Source organism: Gallus gallus, chromosome 2, assembly GCF_016699485.2.
Source record: "Gallus gallus isolate bGalGal1 chromosome 2, bGalGal1.mat.broiler.GRCg7b, whole genome shotgun sequence".
In the NCBI taxonomy this organism is placed as follows: Eukaryota; Metazoa; Chordata; class Aves; order Galliformes; family Phasianidae; genus Gallus; species Gallus gallus.
This window is the reverse complement of record NC_052533.1, coordinates 12,543,953-12,565,288: the sequence shown is the minus strand read 5'-3', so window position 1 is coordinate 12,565,288 and position 21,336 is coordinate 12,543,953. Positions and strand designations below refer to the sequence as shown.

At 37.8% G+C, this 21,336-nt stretch overlaps 1 long non-coding RNA gene across 1 annotated transcript in view; it reads left to right on the top strand.

Moving 5' to 3' along the window:
• The window catches only part of LOC101749139, a 219,515-nt gene that overhangs the window by 176,056 nt on the left and 22,123 nt on the right, over positions 1 to 21,336 (top strand). Inside the window, exons 3-5 of the long non-coding RNA XR_006936298.1 lie at positions 21 to 184; positions 14,227 to 14,346; positions 15,530 to 15,657. This is a non-coding gene — a long non-coding RNA (uncharacterized LOC101749139). The remainder of the gene's footprint in view (positions 1 to 20; positions 185 to 14,226; positions 14,347 to 15,529; positions 15,658 to 21,336) is intronic.

Genomic DNA, 21,336 nt, shown 5'->3' with positions numbered 1-21,336 from the left:
ATCCAGATTCTCTCTTTAAGGTTTGTGTGCAGGAACACAGTGTGTGTTATAGAAGATGGCCCATTCTTTTGGACTGCTTTAGAACAGTGAATTCCAGTTGCCAGACCTGCTTGTATGTGGAAGCACTAAGCATACAGAAAAGCATTACATGGTTCGTGGACCTGGGCTGTCAGCTGGAAGAAAAGTAAGGAATGATAAAAATGGTAATAAATTTGCTTTTACTGCTAATCTCTGTTGTAATAAATTTGTCCTGTATCCATGCACAAGAATTTGTATGGATACTCTTTATAAACCTCTAGGGAGAAATTTGTGTGCAAAAGTAACATTGTCATTCTCTTCACTCGTGTTTGTGGTGTGAATTTATAATTTGTGGAAGGTGTCCAACAAGTTGGAAAAATGCCTTGAAAACCTAATCCAGACATGTCAGTACAACACTGGTGTTAGTTAAAAAAAAACAAAAACAAAAAAACAAAAAAAAAAACCAAGCAAGTTTTCCCCTTTGCAAAGTAGTATCTCCAAAAATACTTTGTTCTGGCTTAACTCCTTCTGCACTGAATAACAAGCAAGACTATTTTTACTTGGCATGCAATGTACTTATTCACAAAAATTGTATTTTTCTAACATCAGGAGCAGCTTTGATCAGAAGTGTAATAATTTCTAATGCTACAGCCAAATTCTTCGATAGCATGAAAAGAAATTAGCACAAGAACACTTCTAGTAGTGCAAAATTTGAACTGTATTGCATGAACAAAATGTAGTGGCAAAGAAAAATCTATGTAGATTTTTCCAGAAATTATTATAATGGAGTGTGAGTGACATATGAGCCTCAGAACTTCTTGGTCTTTTAGAATTTGCTGATAACTTGACATGAGTTGGAGTTTTTTTTTTTTTTTTTTTTTTTTGATGAATGCAAAAATCTCTCATGATTACTAAATAATGGAACTGGCTAAAGTAATAACATTCATACCATGAGATCTTTGGAAAGTTTAGGTTCTATGTTTGATTTTATTAAATGGAAGGTAAAATACATCACTCATAGAGAACTCTGGATTTGGATTAAGAAAAATATTCACGAGCCATTTTTTCTTAAACAAACAAAAAAACAACAAGCATGTTCATGTGCATACAGTATTACATTAAGTAATTTTGGCTGTGTGGCCCAACATGAATGTATATGATGAATATGTATTGAAAGACTTAACTGACTCATTGAGAATTGGTTTAAGTGTTGGAGAAGAGGGGATTGTAACTACCCCCATATTCTGCCACTTACACTATAGTCTGTGTCATGCAATGAACCTCATTTGCAGTTAAAAATGTGTATGTAAATGTTAACTGATGGGTCCTTTCGAGAAGGGATTCATGACGTGGAACCTTGGGACGAAGTTCCTGCTAGAGGCAAACTGCTGAAGTGCTCTGTGTGCCCTCAACTCCATCAGACAATTTTTTCCAAGCCTAACCCTGCACAGTCCTTCACTTGACCAGTGAGTACTTTTGCTATGTAGCTCTTCAAGGGAAGTACTCAGCGCCTGCTCTTTGTCTTCAGAGCTAAGGAGACTTAAATCTGTTGCTAGAGGAACTTTCAACACTGAGAAACTGCAACCTACTGGCTACGGTGCAAGTGAAACTAAGTGGGAAAGGATTTCCATCCCTTCTTTGTGTTCCTGGAGCAAGTTCTCCTTAAATATTGTCTCATCAGAGGAGTCATGGAGTTAATGACCATGGAGACTGAGCTGACCTGCTCTGTCTAGAGGCAATCCTCTAAGGGCAGTATTGCAAAACACTGTGGAGAAGCATACCATCCCATGTGCCTTCTGGATGGTAAGCAGAGAGTTTTCTCCTCCAGGTCATTCCTTGTGGCCTCTACCACAACACTCAATTGAAAAGATGAGAAAATGTATCTTAAAAAAACAGCCGGCATTATCTGCATTACAGCAGATAATATTGCATTAGCCGGCAATATCTGGCATTACTGCGGTCACAAGGTCAGTCAGCTTAGTCATTAAAGTATATTGTTTTGTTTTGTGATACTCTGCCAGCCAGCAAGAGTGCTGTTTGCTTGCATGCACCCATTCTTACGATAGGGAAAAGTCCAAAGATGACAGACATTTAATGGAAAATGTGAGTAAGCAGAATATTTGTAATGAAGTGGTTTTAGTATTCCTGCCAAGACAAATCACAGAAGGGAAGAAACACACGTCTTGGAAGTATTTCCTCTCATGACAAAGATGTGACTATGTAAGTGTATGATTTGAGACAGGAACAGCACATCTGAACCTTCAGCCATGCTGAGAGTTCAGGAGGTACCAGTACAGCAAGATTTCTGCTATATTTACTTCCAAAATCTGCCCAGATACAACCACAGATTGTCTGCTCCCTTTCATTTTTCTTTTTTTCATTCTTCCTGAACTGAAGTGGCTGTGAATCCAGACACTGTGAGCATCTTTACCTGGACATATCTAAGTGTAGAAAATTAAGATTCAAGCTCCAGATGTGGTATGAAATGAGTATTTCTTTAAGACATCAGGCAGGATCTGAGCCTGAATGACTGAAATCAATGCTTAGTTGTCTTAATGATCTATTAAGATTTTTATCTTTTACGTTCAGGAAATATTCAATATTCAGTGTTACTGTAGAATAAGCCTGTTCAGATGAATCATCATCTCTGAAAAAAACCCACCATTTTCCCTGAAATACACCCAGTCATCAGTACTAGCACTACCACACATTACTTTGTTTTAGGGTCCAGTCTGGTTCCTGTAGAGACAATGAGCATTGGTCAGGGTTACGCAGCTTCTGTTGTAACATAGCTGTTAGGACTGTTCTGAAACTAACATTTCTAGTAGTTTGTCCCCAAAAGTCAATAACAGTAAGAAACCCCATCATTTTCTTAGAATCATGGCTGACAAATTCAAGCTTTTTTGTCCCATAAAATCAGTCCCAGGCCAAGCTTTTGAGCTTTTTTTTCTGTCTTCATATCTGCAAACTCAGATTTTTATCTTTCCTATCTCTATCTGATTTTAGCCCCTGTGCCAAGTCACTGTGACACCGGTACTGCTGGCTCTGTCCCAGATTGCTTTCTTTAAGGTGGCTGAGTATTTCTCAAGTATGACAGGGATGTTATGGGGAACTCTTTTTTTGATGCTCATCTCTTTTGCTGCCTTTTTTTTTAATGAATGCCGAAAAAAGAAAAAAAAGATTTCCAGTGTTTCCTTATTTATATGTGTCCTTTTGTTTCTTTCCTTTTGCCTCTGTTTCCTACCCTCTAGTTCTTTTGCTGTAGTTTAAAGAGCATCTTATAAAATCTGATCTAGTTTTTCTTTCTAATGTCCAGATATTCTTTTCCTATCTCTCTCTTCCACAGTTTTCTTCATCTCACATTTGTTTACTTGGCATGTTATGATTACTCCTTTTTAATTTATTTTCCTATTACAATAGGTCAGAACAAAAATGTACATGAACAGTTCAAGCCAGTATGTAAAGCACAGGTCTTGGAGTCTCTGAGCTGTAGCACTGTGCTACAGTCAGTGTTTAACATAATGTGATGTCAGCTACTGCTCTAATCCAGCAGGTAAAATCACTGTTATGGGGCAATGAAGCAAGCAGAGGTGAGCTACATAATGTAGAACAGAGATGGTAGAAAGTGGGAGAAACAAGTGATGCAAGCATGAAGAGCTGAGAGGAAGGGAGTACAGTGGACAGGGCTGAAAGTGACAGGGGATGAGTAAAGAGCTCAAGGAGGAAATGAGGAGGAGTGGAGAATAAAGCACTAAACCAAAGAGTGAGGGAAGGGCATTTAACCCAAAGGGAGTGGAGGAGAGTGGCTTCCATCTTTGCAACGCTTCAAAGAGATTTAAGAACAAGGATCCAGGACAGCAGATACTGCAAATTCAGGGTGGGATGCATAACTGAGAATTTAAGTGGTGCTCATTTCAAATCACCCAAGACACAACGTGTTGTCTAAAGTTTTACTTTATTTTAAAAACCGTGAAGTCCACGTATTAAGTTCACTGAAACTCTAACACTTCTCTCTTTTCTCTCTTTTCTCTCTTTTCTCTCTTTTCTCTCTTTTCTCTCTTTTCTCTCTTTTCTCTCTTTTCTCTCTTTTCTCTCTTTTCTCTCTTTTCTCTCTTTTCTCTCTTCTCTTCTCTTCTCTTCTCTTCTCTTCTCTTCTCTTCTCTTCTCTTCTCTTCTCTTCTCTTCTCTTCTCTTCTCTTCTCTTCTCTTCTCTTCTCTTCTCTTCTCTTCTCTTCTCTTCTCTTCTCTTCTCTTCTCTTCTCTTCTCTTCTCTTCTCTTCTCTTCTCTTCTTCTCTTTTCTCTTTTCTTTTCCTCTCCTTCCTCTCCTTCCTCTCCTTCCTCTCCTTCCTTCCTTCCTTCCTTCCTTCCTTCCTTCCTTCCTTCCTTCCTTCCTTCCTTCCTTCCTTCCTTCCTTCCTTCCTTCCTTCCTTCCTTCCTTCCTTCCTTCCTTCCTTCCTTCCTTCCTTCCTTTTCTTTTTCTTTCCTGACAGAAAATAACTTTTTTTCTCATATTACACCATGATTCTTTTTTATGTAACTCAGGAAGGAGGTCTAAGGCAGAATTATTTCTCCTTCATTTGGAGAATATGTACAATGCAGTTTGCAAACAAGTATCATAATGACTATATCTTGGGTAAGGAAGAGCACTGAGATCCCTGCTGTCTTTCAGCTGACCAAAGTGAAAGATCATCCTGGCATTACTGGTAATGAATTGAGGATCTCTTTTCTCCTCTGTATGCAGAGAGGCTCACCCCATTGGCTTCGTTGCACTCTTTGGTTGAGGGGGCACCTGGTCATTACACAGGGTCTCATCTGAGGTTAATCCTATCTCTTAACTGATATACTAGACTCTCTTATTTATTCCTCTTCACCTTCAGTCTGATGTCTAAGCAAAGCCCCATTTGGTTTTTGAATGGAAGATTAAGCCAACGGTGACCAGTATATTAAATGTTGTATCACTGATGATTCAGTAAGCCTCCAGATGATCTTTTTCATTATCCTAAGTGAGCCAGAGGTTAGTGATTTAAAAAAAAGAGAGAGAAGTATAGACTATTTTGAAGTCCTTTTAGCTGTCGAGTACTCCATGATAAACTTATTCTCTAGATGGTTAAACAGGGAGGCTTGTTAAAAAAAAATAGGTATAGTGAGCCGAATTTCAGAAGAGACAAGGGAGAGGAGCAGAGAGGACTGCTGATAGATGAGAGTTGAACAGCAGAGGACAGAAAGAGTTCCTCGATGTGGTGAGTAAGGCTCCTGCATAATATGAGGGCTGCTCCAATAGTAACACTTGCTATTTTAATATATTGGCCCATGACCTCTGAGGCAGATGTTGGTGGTATGGCAGTAGAGGTTGAACCTTCCCACCAATACTCCATTGCATTTTGTTGCCATGTGACAGGTGGCAGCAGAGGGGCAGCCTGAAAGAATAGCATCTGACATAGAAGTGTGTATGAAGAAAAGCATTGGAATTGAATTCCTCTGTGCAGAAATAATTGCACACATTGACATTCATTAATGCTTGTGAAAGTTTAAGAAGACCAAATAGTGGATGTGAGCACAGCAGTGATGACAATGACAGTAGGTGACCTCCGCTGCTGCAGATTTTTACGATTACAGAATGCAGGCTCTTGTTCATCACTGATGAAAATGCATATCTAATGGTGGTGAATAGACTGAAAAATAGTGTTTTGTAGTTGAGAATTTCTATGAAAAAGTGTTATTGTTCTCTTTGAATCTGTTGAAGTTTCCATGGAAATAAATAGGAGGCATTACTTTCAGAGTAACATATTTATAAGGAACATGCACTCACTGGGAAACGGTAAGGACAGCTTATGTTCTTAAAGCTGGAGAAATCATTTCTATTGATCTTCCTGAAAGAAGAGAAATCTCCAGGTTTTAGTTAGTTACGTGTAATCCTCTGAACCTATGGGGATTATTCCTATTGTAGGCAGAAATTGAAAAAATGACAACTTACCTGCTCCTTGTGTAACACAATCTCTTGCTACTGCAACACAACTCTTAAAGAGTGTATCTTAACTGTCTTATAAGTAAATGAAAAGTTGACATTTGTTCCATGTAGGTTGGGAGAGTAGCCCAGTCTTATTGCGTGCAGGGTGTTCTTACCTGGGAGTGTTTTGGCAAGCCCAGGTTATTTCTGAACAGTTGTCTGGGTACAATGCCTGGCTTTCAGAATCTGCATCGGCAAACCAGAAATCTTTGCCACATAATCCCAAACTGGATTGTGATATGTGTGTAGTCAAAGCAGAATGAGGGAACCCGGCTGCAAGTCTGTAGAGCAGAATCTGCCTGTGCAGGGAGGGTGTTTCTAAATCCCAACAGTTGTCTCATGTCTGTCAGTGGGGACTGCGGCACCAGCTGCAATGCCTCTTCTCTGCACTCTGCTCATTCCTGCAAAACAAATAGTAATTTGTTAGAGCCTGATGACAAATTCACACGTTGGCTACAAGTGTGCATGTAAGAGGCAGAAAAAGCAACTTCCAGCTGGACAATCTCACTGCACCTTCTATTGGCAAAGGCTGCCTTATATCTCATCTCACAGAGCGTTTTCTGAGACTCTTGGTGTAATTGTTCTGTTGTCATATGGGGAAACAATGAAATACCATCATCTGGGTGAAGAAATCAATTGCACGGGTGATGTCTACTTCATATCTTCATCTAACAACCTATCTGATGGGCTCACAGCGTACAAGTAGCTTTGTGTAGGCTCTGTCTATGGGTGTAGGTGCAATAAATCCGACAAACCGAGCTAGTTTTAATAAAGAGCTTCTTGGAGGCAAAAAGAAAATAAACTCTTCTCTCATTCACTGTATTTGAAAATTGATCTGTAAAGCCTTTCCAGGTGGTATATAGCTTGGTGAGTCCATGTTTTCTTTCTCTGGGAGCAAAGTCAGATTATTCTTACTGTGAAGAGCTTTTACTGCTTTCCCAGATCAGATCTGGAGAGTGTCTGCTTCTGTAGTGGTAGATGTGTGTCCCAAAGGGACAAGTAACTGTCTTTTAGAATTGAATTTCGGCCAACCATTTTCAGTCTTTAGCAGAACTGTTCTGGAAACATTCATCATCCCCATTTTTTATTTCAGTGAAATTCAAATACACTACAAATCTGATGTATTTTGCTGAAATTTCAGCATTATGTTAGGGAAAAATTTCTGACATTGCTGAAATAAGAAGTTTTACCCTTCTACCAAATTTTATTTCAGTGTCTTTAGGAAACATAGATTTAGGGTATCAGTAATTCCTACAGATGTTTTACTTTGACTTTTCTTTTCAACTGAATTTCTTCTCTATGTCAAGAAGGTATTACTAACCAGTATTCAGAGACAGTAAGACATTTGGTGTTACAACAACATGGACAAAATAATCCAGAGAACCTTCTCATGCAACTTATGTCATCTTTTTTTAGAATCTGGATAGATTCTTTTGCTTACCAGGGGTAGAGCAGGAACTTTCTGGGAAAGTGACTATATGGAAAAGAAATCTTTTTTTCAAAATCAACATTCTTGCACAAGAAAAAAAGTGTCAGAGTTCTTTGACTTTCCATATGAACAGACTCTGCCATTTTCATTTGCAATGGAAAACTTCTATTAACCAAGATTTAGACACGCATTTTTATTTATGTCTTTTTTTTTTTTTGCAAGAAATTCCTTTTTAATTCTGCTGTTAATTGGATTTGTATTTTTTTTTTCAGGATGTGAAGGTTTGTGTGGGGAAGATGTAGTTTTTTGAGGCAGCTATATCTCTAATTGTGCTAAGCTTAGGAGAAAGAATGATTAATATGAATATGAGCATCATCTGCAATTTCTAATGATGCTATAGTTATCCATACCAACAGAATTTTGAAACTTCATAATAAAATTTACTTAATATCTGAAAGTTGGTAGAAAAAGTATGAAAGGAGTTGTTTCCAACCGATAGCTGAGAGGAGCAAGTTATACTAATTCACTGATAAGCTCCTCATCAGCATCTAGGTGATTGCCATTGATTTGCGAATTTGTGTATCATTTGGACCGTTCTGAGTTAAGAGGCTGCTTCTCTTTTTCATTCCTTCTTGACAGTAGAGATCTGTTGACTTGATATTATTTCATTTCGGTGTTTGATTTTATAAATGGCTGTGATGAGGAGCTTTCAGGAGAGGATCTGAATTTTGTTTTACAGCAGATCTGAGGGTTCTCCTCTTAAAGAAATCTCTATTTTCAGGACTTTTTTCTTAGGAAGTGCACATATTTAATTTGAAGAGAGTATATTTAAAACTCATAAATTAGTTCGTGAATGATAAAAATTATTTTGGACATTGTAGAAGTGTTGAGGGACCTTATAATTTAAAAATGTTATAAAATCAGTAAACTCAATAATACTGCAGAGTTAAACACCAAATATATATCAGGTAGAACAATGTTTTCAAAAAACAACAACAACTTAGTATTTCCTAAATAAAATTTTCACTGTTATGACTATGTGAAGAGCAGTGTCCTACTCACACTGGAACCATGTTTTTATCCCAGACAGTTTCATTCAGGAAGGAAAAGGAAGAAAAATGAACTTATTTTTGAGTGGAGTTTTGACTTCTTTTTTAAATAACCTTTTGACTTCCCAAAATCCCTTTGGTGACAGCACTGCTGGTTTTGCATAAGGATACAGTGAAGCCAGAAGTCCCTTCAAAACAAGAAAAAACACGTACATGGAGTAGACAGAGCTGTGAAAGTCAATATCACTGTACTATACAGATTTTCTTATGCACAGGAAAAGACATCAATAAAGTCCCTATTAGTAGTCAGTAGTCTTATGGTCTGATTTTGAAGCCATAAGCATGGTAAATCTCTAAAGGGTTATTACATCTAAAGTATAAATATGCTGAATATATATCCACATTGCCCCCAAATACCTTTGCAGCTCTCCAAGTGAGTGATACCATTTAGGCAAGCTATCACATTATATGAAATACATTTTGGTTCAATCTGCTGAAAATAGATTAACAGTGTTCTTTTATCCATTGTGCTGGATACACTAAAGACCAACTTCCTCAGGTATTCATTTAATAGGTCTCCATTGCATAGACTTTTGTCTGATGGAAGGAATATCGTTGCTTTAAGTGGGCTGGTTGATTTCTTTAACAGCTGTTCAGTTTGCTGGTCTCTAACATCTAGAGTTAAGTTTTCTATTCCATCTTCAATAAGACTGGGTAGAAGAAGGTAAGAAATAGGAAGAAAAAAGCCCCCATTTCTTAATTAGAACAGCTGGATTTTGCATTTAACTGTGAATCAGCTTCAGGCCAGAGATGACAGAGTTTACGGTTCAGGGCAAACTTCAGTATTTGGAAATTTTCTTCTACATTTATTTGGAAAGCAGTTTTAAAAAAAAGAATAGTTATGAAGCAGACACTTTCAGTAATAACGACCACATAATTTGAAGTTGGCTCCTTAAATTGCATCTGATTATAGCAATTATTGGATGAAATCTTGCCCTTCTCATTTTTTCTTTAAACAAAACTAGAAATTGGGTGTGATGGAGAATCAGCTGGCTGAGGAATAAGAGTGTTCTGTCTTGCATTTGAAAGAGATTGCTTAAAAACTGTAACCTGGGAGTCTCAGCAGAACCCCAGAAAGCCTCAAGCCTTCCAGAAGAAATGTGTTTGGAGTCAGGCTGAATTTCATCCATGGAAAGCTCTTTCTGTGACACATTTGTGTCATACAGTCATAATTTCCCTAAAAAATTCCTATAGAGTATGGAAAATTCCTTTTCCTCTTGTTCAACCTCTAAAAATAACATTTGGTATCTTGATAGAGATGTGGGGAAGGTGATGAGAGGCACACAAGAAACTTATAAAAATGTTGTTTTAGCTCCTCTGCATCCATTAGTTGGGGTGAATAGCTTTTTTTCCTTCTTTTTTCCTTTTTCCTGGTTGTCATTTTTTGTTAGTATGTTCTTCAAAATAGAATCAGAGAATCATAGAAATACTGCTATAAATTCTCATTATTCAAGTGTATCAGTCTTCACAATCTTTTTCCAGGCAGTGAGGCAGAAACGTAGCCTGAATAAGGATCTAAATTTTGAGCTGTTTATCTGAAGAAAACTGGGTGCCTGTCATTGGCTGCTAAGCATGTAAGTGTCAGGTCTGTTCTCTACCTTTGCCTCATTGCTTCCTCTGTTTGATTAACTCAGCAGCAGTTGGACATTAGCTGGATGAAGACAGGGCTTCAAATCAACATGCCTATTGAGGAACATAGGATGAAATAAAGACTTAAATTCTGATGCTAAAAGGAGCTGGGATTTTCCTGCAGTGAAAGATAGTTGCTAAGTTAAAAAATAATAATGAAAAGCTAGTTTCTATGGTACCTATTCTGTATTACACTTCAGGGACTGAGATTCTTCTAGGTAGTCATTATTTGTGTCCCTGGGTAAAGAAATCAGGGAACATGTAGATAGTCATTGTTCGGACTGGAGCAAACCAGGCACAGCAAGTTGACTAAACCACATGAACCAGGCTCTGCTTCTCTCTCTGCCTTGGAAGAAATGCAAAGTTCTCCCATAGGAGGAGGATTCTTATTTAGGTTGCACTTTGTACATAGTTTTTCAGTATGAGCACTGAAGGCAGATTTTCTTTCTGCTGATGTGCTGTTAAAGATTCTCCAAGGGAAGGACTCAGCCATGCATGACTGCTGTAAAAGCAAGGAATTTTGAGACATGAAACGGAAAAAGGTGGGTTGAAGAAAGGGTGGAACAGGACAGCATGAAATCAGCAGTCTGTTTGACCAGAGGCAAGAGCTACAAGCAAATCTGATGTGAGCAAGGTTTGTATGAGGAAGAAAGGTACGTATGAAAAATGTGAGGATAATAAGGAAGAAAAAGTAATTTTGTTTAATGAAGATATGGGCTAGCTGGGACTCTGTTTTGTAGACTTCATTTGTTTGCTGTGGCACTGACACAACCATTTGTTTCAGTAAGGTTTATTGCAGAAACTATTGTGTTGTTTTTTTCTGTGAGTAGAGGTAAAAGACCTCAGGCTTCATTATGAGGTAATGAACATTCTGTCAACATCTTTTAATGAATAAAAATGCTATATCTAAAAATCAAAAAGTTCATACAATACTTAGTCCATTGTCTGATAAAACTAGATAAGGTATAACTCATATGTGAAGGTTAATGGAGAGCCCAACAAGTAGTGGAACATAGAAGACTGCTTTTCAGAGAAAGGAAAATAAATGAATCAGTTAGCACCTTATGGATTGTCTTAGTTTCAGCAGACAGAATTGTTTTCTTCAGAGTGTCCGATATGATGCTTTGTTTTCTTTTTAGGAGTTGATACACATTGATGTTCATATAACAAAGTTGATAACACATTGATGTTCATAGTTGCTGCTAAGCAGCATTGTACAGAACCAAGACCATTCCAGTTTCTCAGTGCATGAGCTGAGTATGGATGATCTCAGAACTGCTGACATACACTGGCCAAAGGGATATTCCATACCATATGACATCATGCAGGAAGAGTTTTGAATGCAGTGAGAGCTCAGCTCTCCCTCTTCTGCTCATTGGGGCCTAACTGGTCATCTGTCTGTGGGTGGCGAGCATTTGCTTGTGCATTACTTTTTATAAACATTCATATATATATATATTTGTCACAATCATTATCCTTTTCATTTTCTGTATATTAGTAAATAGTTTTATCTCAACCCAGGAGTTCTATATATTTTTTTTTCCTTTTGATTCTTGTCCCCACCCCACTGGGAATAGGGGGAGTGAGCAAACAACCATGTGGTGCTGAGCCACCTGCAGGGTTAAGTAGAAAAATAGAGCAATATGAGCCTAAGATTAAAAACAGAAGTATACTTACATGTCATATGCTGTGGCAAATAAAGGATTCCTTCTGTCTTTCTGCAAATAGCTCCAAAACTAAACAAGAAACCAGAAACTCGTAGGTAAATGCAACCCTAACAGGTCTTGAAAACTCAGCAGAAACTCTGTCAAAACCTCAGTCATTCTCCTTAATATACTAAATTATTGAGATTCTGGTATAGGTTTCTCAGGAGATGGTAGAATATTGTCCTCAAACTTAATGGGGAAATACAGAGATGTTTAACTTAAAATGACAATTGAAGTTATTTGTATGGTAGGCTTCCTTTCAGGGGTATAAAAATACAATAGTTTTATAAAGAAAACAGTTATTGCAGCTCATATCATTTTAGGTGAATTACATCTTTACTAATTGGCAGATTCTTTTCATTTGTGGGGAATGCATGCTACATAGCAACTATATAGTAAAATATAGAAAATAGTATATGATAACTTGGGCTTTGCTCTCATTTGAAATCACAAGCAATGTTCCCACTGATTTGACTCTGAGAGGCAAACAGCATTGCCAGGAGGCTGAGTCAAATAATAATCCTTACGAACCTCATTTGAGTAAATGACTAACATAAAGAAGAAATTATTTCTGAGTAAGCAGCAAGCATGAGATCAAGCTATCCTGACCCTTATTTGATCTTTCTGACATTCATTACAGTCGTCTTTTGCTTAATGATTTGGTCTGTGCTGTGAGACTGGTATGTGTTTAGCCACATTCTTCCTGGCTGTAGCAGAAATGAGGACTCCTTTCTGACCTCCAGAAATGGTGAGTGGCTGAGGACCAGGCAAGAGAAGCTGCTGCACTACACGTTTTTCAGAACAGTCATTTTCCTCATTGCCACTGAATGTTACTATTACACAGTACAGCTGAAAAATGAAGGAGATTACAGATCTCCTAAATATGCCTTTTTTATATAATGCTTCTTCTGGGCTCATAGGTGGTCTTTGACCTAGACTGAATGATTGTTTAATAATGCATGGAGTTTTACCTGACTAACTAGAGAATTATTGCCTTCTATTTTCAATTCTCTGAGAGAAAACAGTCTGTATTAAGGTCGGTAAAAGATAAGACTACATAGAGAAAAGTTTGCAGATTTGGTATATGATGACACTTCATATTCTAAAGAGTGACCAATAAAATTTTCTCTGAGGTTTTTTGAATCCATTTTCTAAACTCCACTGAAATGGGAGACCAAGCCCCGTGGAACAAGTCTTCAGTGCCAGATTGGATTGAAGACTGTGAATAAAGAATTTTTTATTTGGACTAAGTAATCCAAACAACAGAAAATTATTGCAAACTTTGTTTGAATTATTCCTCATGGATCTTATTTGTATGTTCATGTTGCTTATATGGAAGATTTGTTTCTCTTTCATTATTTTGTTAACAGAAGGGCAGATTAACAATTGTTGATGTTATTTGTATTTTGTTCAACTTGCAGTCTTCCGCCAGTTGTACACAGGTGTAGTGGCTCATGGTAAGACTGGAGCTATAGTGGGATCTGAGAAGTTTGCTCACAGCGAGTAGGAACATCCAGATTTATGTTTTTCATGGCTTGGGTGGAGCTGAGGGTACATGAAGGTTATAAGAGCAGCAGTGAGACACTGGTAAAGGAAGCTGTTGGCTGAGCAATGAGAATAATGCTTTTTAATTCACAATCTAATAAAGTAAAGTAAGCTGAGGTGTGCATACTGTGCCGTCCAGTAGGCTGGCAGGGAAGCAGTGCCTCACACACATCATGAGATATTTAACAGCTGCTTGTGAGAGAGAATATTTCATGGGGACTTTTGGAAGCATTTTGTTTCAGGGCCATGATTCTCTCCTGTTTTGCATCTAAAACACTTGCATACAAGTGGAACCGCTGCTCCAGCCTGGTAATAGAAGGAGAGAAAAATCCTAAAAATGGCTGCAATGATGAGCTACATACTCTAGATTGTACAGAGACAAGCCATGACACAAGTACTCCTCTTTGCTGGCCATGCTTAGCTCATCATAGATGTGACACAGGTTGTTCCCACTGAGCATGATGTACACCAACCCACGCTCTTTGGAGATATCTCCCCATTCATTGCTGAGGAAAAGCTGTTGCTCTGGCTCAAAATCACGTCTGGCAGCAGTTATTTGACTATAGAATTTTCCTCTGTATAATATGAGGTTTGAGACCAGTCATTATTTTGTACTAAAGTTGATTTTGTGTGATTCTGTGTGATTTTTCTTTTTTCCAGTGGTAAAATTAAAAGGATGAATGTTTTAAAATTGGTGCTATTTTAATCTGAAACAATAATAAAAAGGAGCAGTATTCCTTGTTGTAGTCCTTCTAAAATGCAGTCTTTTTGTCTAATTTCAGATGAACGTAAAAGCTTGAACCTTTGGAATTTTTTAGGAGCAGTGTGGTCCCTCTGCTTCAGCACCTGTGCCCCCTCTCAAAAGGAGCAGTGCTAACCTACCAGAGTCCACATACTGTAAAGTAAAGGTCTTTTCATAATGTAATTACTGAAGCTTTAAATGTGTGAAGAATGAAAGTGCTGGTTATCCAAATATCCTGGAGAAAGACAGACAGGGTCATACAATTTTGAAAAGGAAACACATGTACCATGATTAGATTTAATAATATGTTCAGCAATATTCCATAATATTGTATTTCTCCAGTAACATTCCTTATTATGAAAGATAATAAATTGAGAGCCATGTAAAATATCACTGCCCAGTCAACTTAAGAAAATAAGGAATAATTTGAAAAAGTCATTGCCTACTCTAAGGTTCTTGACTTATATGATTCTTGGCATCACACAAGAAAGCCTCTAGTCCTGGAGTTTGAACTTGAAAATGTGACACTGTTATTTCATTTGTGGTTTTTATATGGAATAATAGGGGTGTCAGATAACCCAGAGAAACTTCCCTCTCCCCAAATAAAGTGCTTTTCTTTGGGAATAGGTAGGCACAGGCCATCATCTTGCAAACACTTACACTTGTGTTTAGTATAACAACTGTGAGGAGTCCTAGTGATTTCAGTGAGACCACACACAGTAGAAAAATTAGCATGGATTGAAAAAAAACACTTGCAAATTCAGAACAAAGAATCTAGACTATCTGGACAGATCCCATAAAACTAGATAGTTGACTTCAACTAGTGGGCTAAATTTCATAAAGTATGAGGAAAGCTGACATTCCATTCTATAAAAAATTTCAAGCTGTCAAAAAACTTGGCATTGTTCCAAATGGGGTCAAACTCTCAAAGACTACAATTTTCTAAGGCAAAAAAAATCTGTTCAACGTTGGCATTTCTTATTATTGCTTAAAAAACATCAGCCAATAAAATTAAAAACTATACAACTTTGTATGAAATAAGATATTGCAACACTGCAAATTTTCCCAGTTACCACCAGAGAATTGTATTTGACTCTAAATTTCCTACAGTAGTTACTCAGACTCGCTGTGTGTACTATACCAAATAACCATAAACAACTGCTAGGAAAGATGGGTATAGAGGACTAAAGAAAGATTGAAGTTCAAGTTTTTAGTGAGAATGAACACACCATGCAATGGAACATAAGCAACAGGTGCCCAAAGGTTAGATTTTAGATACAGGCATAAAAGGCAATAGTTAATTATCATAAAACATAGAACAGAATTTGAATTGTCTTGCTCAGGTTGGGACATCCATTGAATCCAATGTTCTTGGTTCTGAAGACCCTTGGACCCACCTAGCATGGCTATAGACTTTGAGGTCTGGCACTCATTGGGATATCTGTGGACAACATTCCACTTCACAGGGTAGGTAAGTTCAGAAGAACCTGTGTCTCACTTCCAAAATAACTTGGGTACTTGGAGGCTCCATTTCCAAAGGGGCCCTACCTGAGCACTTATAATGAAAGTACAGACTCATGCAAGCAGCCTGTTTCTTTTAAAACCAAAAGCTAAGAACCATTTTAGCTGTCTGCATATCACTATCAAAATCTCCTCTAGTTTCACTTCTGATGTAGAAAACCATTTAAATCTTTGCAGTAGTTCTTTGGTCCATGCAACACATCACCAAGTATTTCTTATTTTCCTTGATGGGTAGACACACCCAGGCTGTTTCTAGCTTTCTACATGTTTTCTAGCATCTTGCATATGCAGGAGAATGGCCTGGTTAGAGAAAGCAGCCTTAGAGAGTGTGTTGCATCCAACTTTGTTTCAGCTTCAGGTGCCCTAATTCTCAGGAACACGTTCTGCTTGAAAAGTTAGGAGGTGTTTTTTTCCTTCAACATTTTCCTTCACTTAATTTCTTACTTTCCTTTCTTTACCCTAAAGTGAAGACTACTTAATTAACAGAAAATGAAAGATCTGAGGAATTGAGAAACATTCTCCTCAGATACTAAAAAGCAGGTGCATAGAGAAGGTTGGGCTCAGATTCAATTATGTAAAGAGGGCTATGCATGTGGATCTTTGAAATGAGTATCCTAATCGTAATAATCTAAGGATATTATTGCTGCTATCTTTCCCTTTCTTCCCTTCTTCTTTTTTTTTTTTTTTTTTTTTTTTTTTTCTGTGACGGACAGCTTCCTAGTTTGGCAAAGTCCATGGCTTGTGAATTAAAACTAAACCCACAAAATGTCCTCTGAATCTGCCTTGTGGAATATTTCTCTTCTGCGTTGTTGCTAATTTATTGGGGATGTGCTTCTGTTCTTCACTAATCTAAAAACTGTTCAAAGAAATTGCACAAGTCAAGCGTCCATTCTTGGTCTACGAAGGTCAATAAGCCTGAACATACAATACTAGGTATAACTTCCAGTTCTGTCAAATCTATAACAAAAAATGATTGCAGCAAGCAGTGGAATGCATCATCATATTCCTGCTCCGGTCTTCTGTTACTCTTGTGCACACAGTAATGGCCTCCTGTGGCCTCCAGGGCCACCAACAGCTGGGAGAGAGCAGTGGGAACTCTGACTCTCAGAATACAAATTCTCCAAAAGAACTTGTGAATCTTGTCCCAGGAGCCCAAAGCTCTATGAAAATCAGTCGTGTTGGCTCCTAAATCTCTCAGAGGCTTTTGAAAATATTCTTAAATCACAAGATGTGATTTCTGTAAGGATTTGACTGTTAACATCTGCTGTACAGTAAAGGCTAAAGCAGATGTGGGAAGTGGGAGGGTAATGAATAAGGCAGTTTTGAAAGGGTTTGAAAACAAGTGAAGAGGTCTGCAGTTTTGAATGCCTAATGTTTGTATTCTATTGCTGAGACACCTTCCCAAGTAAATTTGTTTTATCCAATTCCAATGGTAATCATCTCTTCAAATATGGTCTGCCCAGCATTTGCTTTTCTCAATACTTTTACTTTTTTTTTTATGTCTGAGGAAAAAGAAACCAAAAAACAAAAAACTCGAAACTTTAATAACTGGAATCTCACAGTTGTGGAAAAGCAATTCACAGTAGCTATTTTCTCATGTGGAACAAAAATTCCTTAAAAAAAACAGAAAGGATGGATCTTTTCTTTTACAATTGCTCCTTTAATAAACTGTTTAAACCACATTTTTTGTCCTCCTCAGGCTCGTTGCTTATTTGAAGCAGGATGACAGGGCTCTTCTACTGTTTGGAAAGGCAGTGAAGTTGGTGCTCCAGAACAGAGCCACCCATTCTTCTTCTGAGAGCTAATTGATTTGCCTCAGCTACAGACATGTACTGAGGGTCTCAAAAGTGAAGTCTTCGTTTTTCTTTTTGAACGACTTATTTCCTGGGGCTGTCTGTATTAGACAGATGTCCAGGTGGTCTCAAATTATTTACAACTGCAGGAACCTCTGTGGTCACAGGATTATCTGCATGGGGAAACACATTTGAAAGTCAGTATTTCCCTTCTCAGAAAACAGGACAACCTTTGTTAGTGCATGTTCTCATTTGGAAAACTTTAATAGTAAGCTAAGAGAACCTACACATATAGATCTCAATTTCCAATCTCTTGTGAGTACTGATTTCCTTTAAAAGATCATAAAAACGTAAAAAAAATAGAAATAAAAAAGAGAGAAAGTTCTTGGATGTATTCCATACTTTTATTAATTTTATGATTATGTGCATCTGCCCAATAAGGGGAATTGAATGCTATATCTTCTGATCAGCCTACTTCTTAAAGATCAGCTCAAGGGTCAGTTTGAGTGTTGGACTTCATTTGTACAAGTGTGAGCTGTGTATTTATAAATACTCTATAAGGACTTTCCAGCAACACTTACCTCTTCTAATCTGCTGCTGAGGAGAAGCATAACCTTTTAAAGAACACTTACTGCCGAAGAGCATCCATCCTCCAGCAAAGTCGCTCACATCCAGGTCCCAGCCTTCCTGCTGTTCCTGTTTTTTTTTTTTTTTTCCTGACATTGCCTTCATTTTCACAACAAAATTGGAGTTTTAGCCCATAGCAGTCAATATAATTGACTTTTTCAGTTTTAGCAGTCATTTTTTTTCAGAGTGTCTTCAGGGTTATTCTTAGGTCTACCTTTTAGGCTACTGGCAGCTGTTCAGCCTGGCAGACAGATGAATGTTTTAAGAGGAAATCTGACAGTCTGAATATATCTCCTGTAGCACTGGTGCCAAGAGAGTCACTATTTTAAATACCTATAGAAATGCGTATATACACATTCATAAAATATGGTAGCCGGGTTATAGACTTGCTTTAGTTTTTAGTTTTGCAGTTTGTTTTTGTTGAATCACAGAGTAATATAAATTAGGAATGGAAAAGTTATATTAGGTCATTTAATCTATCTCACTGCCAAAGTGGGATCGTTCCCTGCAGTATATTTTCCAAAGTTTTATCCAGTACTTTTCCATTCGTGAGGCTGGGTTTACACTTCAGTTTTAAAGTCAGTTAGGCTTAAATTTTGACATGTTAAGGATTTTTCTTTGGAACTGACTGAATTCTGTTACCACCATGTGGCGATGAAAACAATGATTTTTGTTACTGCTTTTCAGTTGTATGAGAAGCTAACTGAAGTTAACCTATGGGTTAATTAGGGAAGAATTCTTCTCTCATCTAACCATGAGAAACATCGTATATTTATCCTTCAGTGGGTAGAGTTGGAGGTTATATTTTTGAATTTCTAACAGCACATATATTGTTTGTTTGCTATTTTTTTCTCTCTGGCACAGGTTTCTTCTCTTCCTTGCCTACGAGTAACACATGAAGTGTATATTTCCTTGGGTCTCTCTTTAACTGATGAATGTTTCTTAGTCACTCACCTCCTAAACAGCACTTCTTTAACTGATGAATGTTTCTTAGTCACTCACCTCCTAAACAGCACTTCAGTAATATCAATCAATAATATCTGAAGAACAGGCAAAGGTTTTCTATTTCATCTTACAGCAAATATTAAGCTTTTTAAAAATATTTTATTTTATTTATTTATTTACAACAATAAGGGTGAAACAGTTTCAAGGGAGGTCCCAGGCTGGTAACAGTGAAGTTCATTTTTAAGAATTAGTAAAACAGAGATCATTATTACAAGTCAGATCCACATATGGCACCTCTAGAAACAAACTCACACTGTACTGGTGTTGTGCTGCCTGTGTCTTGTGCAACAATTTCCATGGCATTTATTCCTGCTGGTGCTTGGGGTTCTGGACCAGAATGGAGCTGGGTTCACAGGAGACTGAGCACTGCAATGCATCACCATATACACTGCAAGCAGGACTGGTGTTTCCTGGAGCCAGCAAATGTAACAACTCTGTCTTAAGACAGTCAGATGATCTGATGTACATGCATGCTCTCTCCAGTTTCATCACACAGCATGTAGGAGCTCATGCATAGATCTGCAGAAAAAGGAAAAGTCTGTGGAATCATATAAATTTAGATCAAAATAAGATGTAATTGTGTTGGTTAGCAGTTCTTTATCCTTTCTGACAGAGATTTTTGTATTTAACTTTCCTGGACACTGATTTCCAGCACAAGTAATTATTAAAAATCTTAATATATCAGCTTTATAGCAACCAGGCTCCCTGCTAATGAGATGTTAACCCTCATTGCTTTTAAAATCTTGTGGTTTCTGAACAGAGAGGCTCTATGGGATTTAATTAGAGTGATTTAACCTTTTCCCACTGAAATGGTGGCCCTACATGCTTTTCATTTTCAGCTTGCTCATTGCACCTCCCTCTCAAACAAACCTGACTGGTGCATTAGTTAATGTTTGAAAAATGCTGTGAGGATGTAAGGGACTAGGAAGCAGAGCATTGTCATTAGTACACAGAACTGCTAGTCAGGAGACCCAGGTTCCCTCCCAGCTGTATTTCTGATTTCCTGTAGCTCTGTGCGAAGATGTTGTCATGCCAATAAAGTCCGACTGAACTGTGCGTGACCTGGCCATGTCAGCTACAGCCAGCCAAAGTCTTCACTACTGCTTGCTAAAGTTTTAGGCACCTCAGTTTGCAGATCAGTTTGAAAAAGTCGTCCCATTTTCCTATTACACTGTTTCTGATAATTGTTTTTCTAATGATTTATATACCAGAATTGGCACCAGCAATGAGTTTGTATTTCCCTCTATTTCTTTATCTGTGAAATGAGAGGGATGAATGTTTTTGTGTCTTAACAGGATTAAAAAACAGTTTGTCTTCATTCTTTAGTGCATTTGAAACAAAAAAAAGCTGGGAAAGTGCAAAGCTGCAAAATGCTGTGTTTCTCCCACCTCCCTTGCATCCTGTACATTCATGAAGATGAAGGACACTGTGGCTCTGCTTGTTTAACACATATCCTGGCTCAGGTTCGAAAAATGACTTGTAAATAGGGTTAACCTTCACCCACTGAAATTTCTTTGGCAGGTGATAACATATGAGATCATTTTACACAGCTCTAATCACCATTAAATCCTTCACCAATACCAGTCTAGTGAGTCAAGACAGAGCCTATTTGACCCAGTGCAAAGGAAACCACTAGTAAACCTACTGGCCATCTCAGATAACATTCCCCTCCTCAGATTGTTCTGTGCCAGGATATTTACAGAAAAGATCATTTTTAATTTCTCTCTCTCTCCTTTTTTTTTTTTTTTTTTTCTTTTTTCTTGAGCCCATAACATATAAACCCACCAGAAGAGATTTACCATTTCTCCTCATATTTTCTGGGGTAAAAGCTAGGAAGCCTGAAGGGTTTATGTCAGCCCCAACATGACTTGACTGAATTGTCTTAATCTGTGGACCAATTTGCTCTACAGCCCCCTAAGGAAGGAATTTGTTGATTTTGGCAGTGTTTACCTTTGCTACAAACAAATAGATCGTTTTCCAGACCGGCTGGCTCTTAAAAATCACTTGAGAGCTGAGGAAAAAAAATCTGCCCCAGGCTGCATTGGTATTCTCTTTCCTGTGTTCTAGGGAAAGCTTTTGTGTTCTCCACAGCTGCTTGAGGATAATCCTCTGCGTTGAGATTATTCACAGAGTCAATAGAAACGCCTGTAAAATTCTCTGAATTTAGTTTCCTCCAGTGGGGGGAGAGAAAGAATTGGTCACAA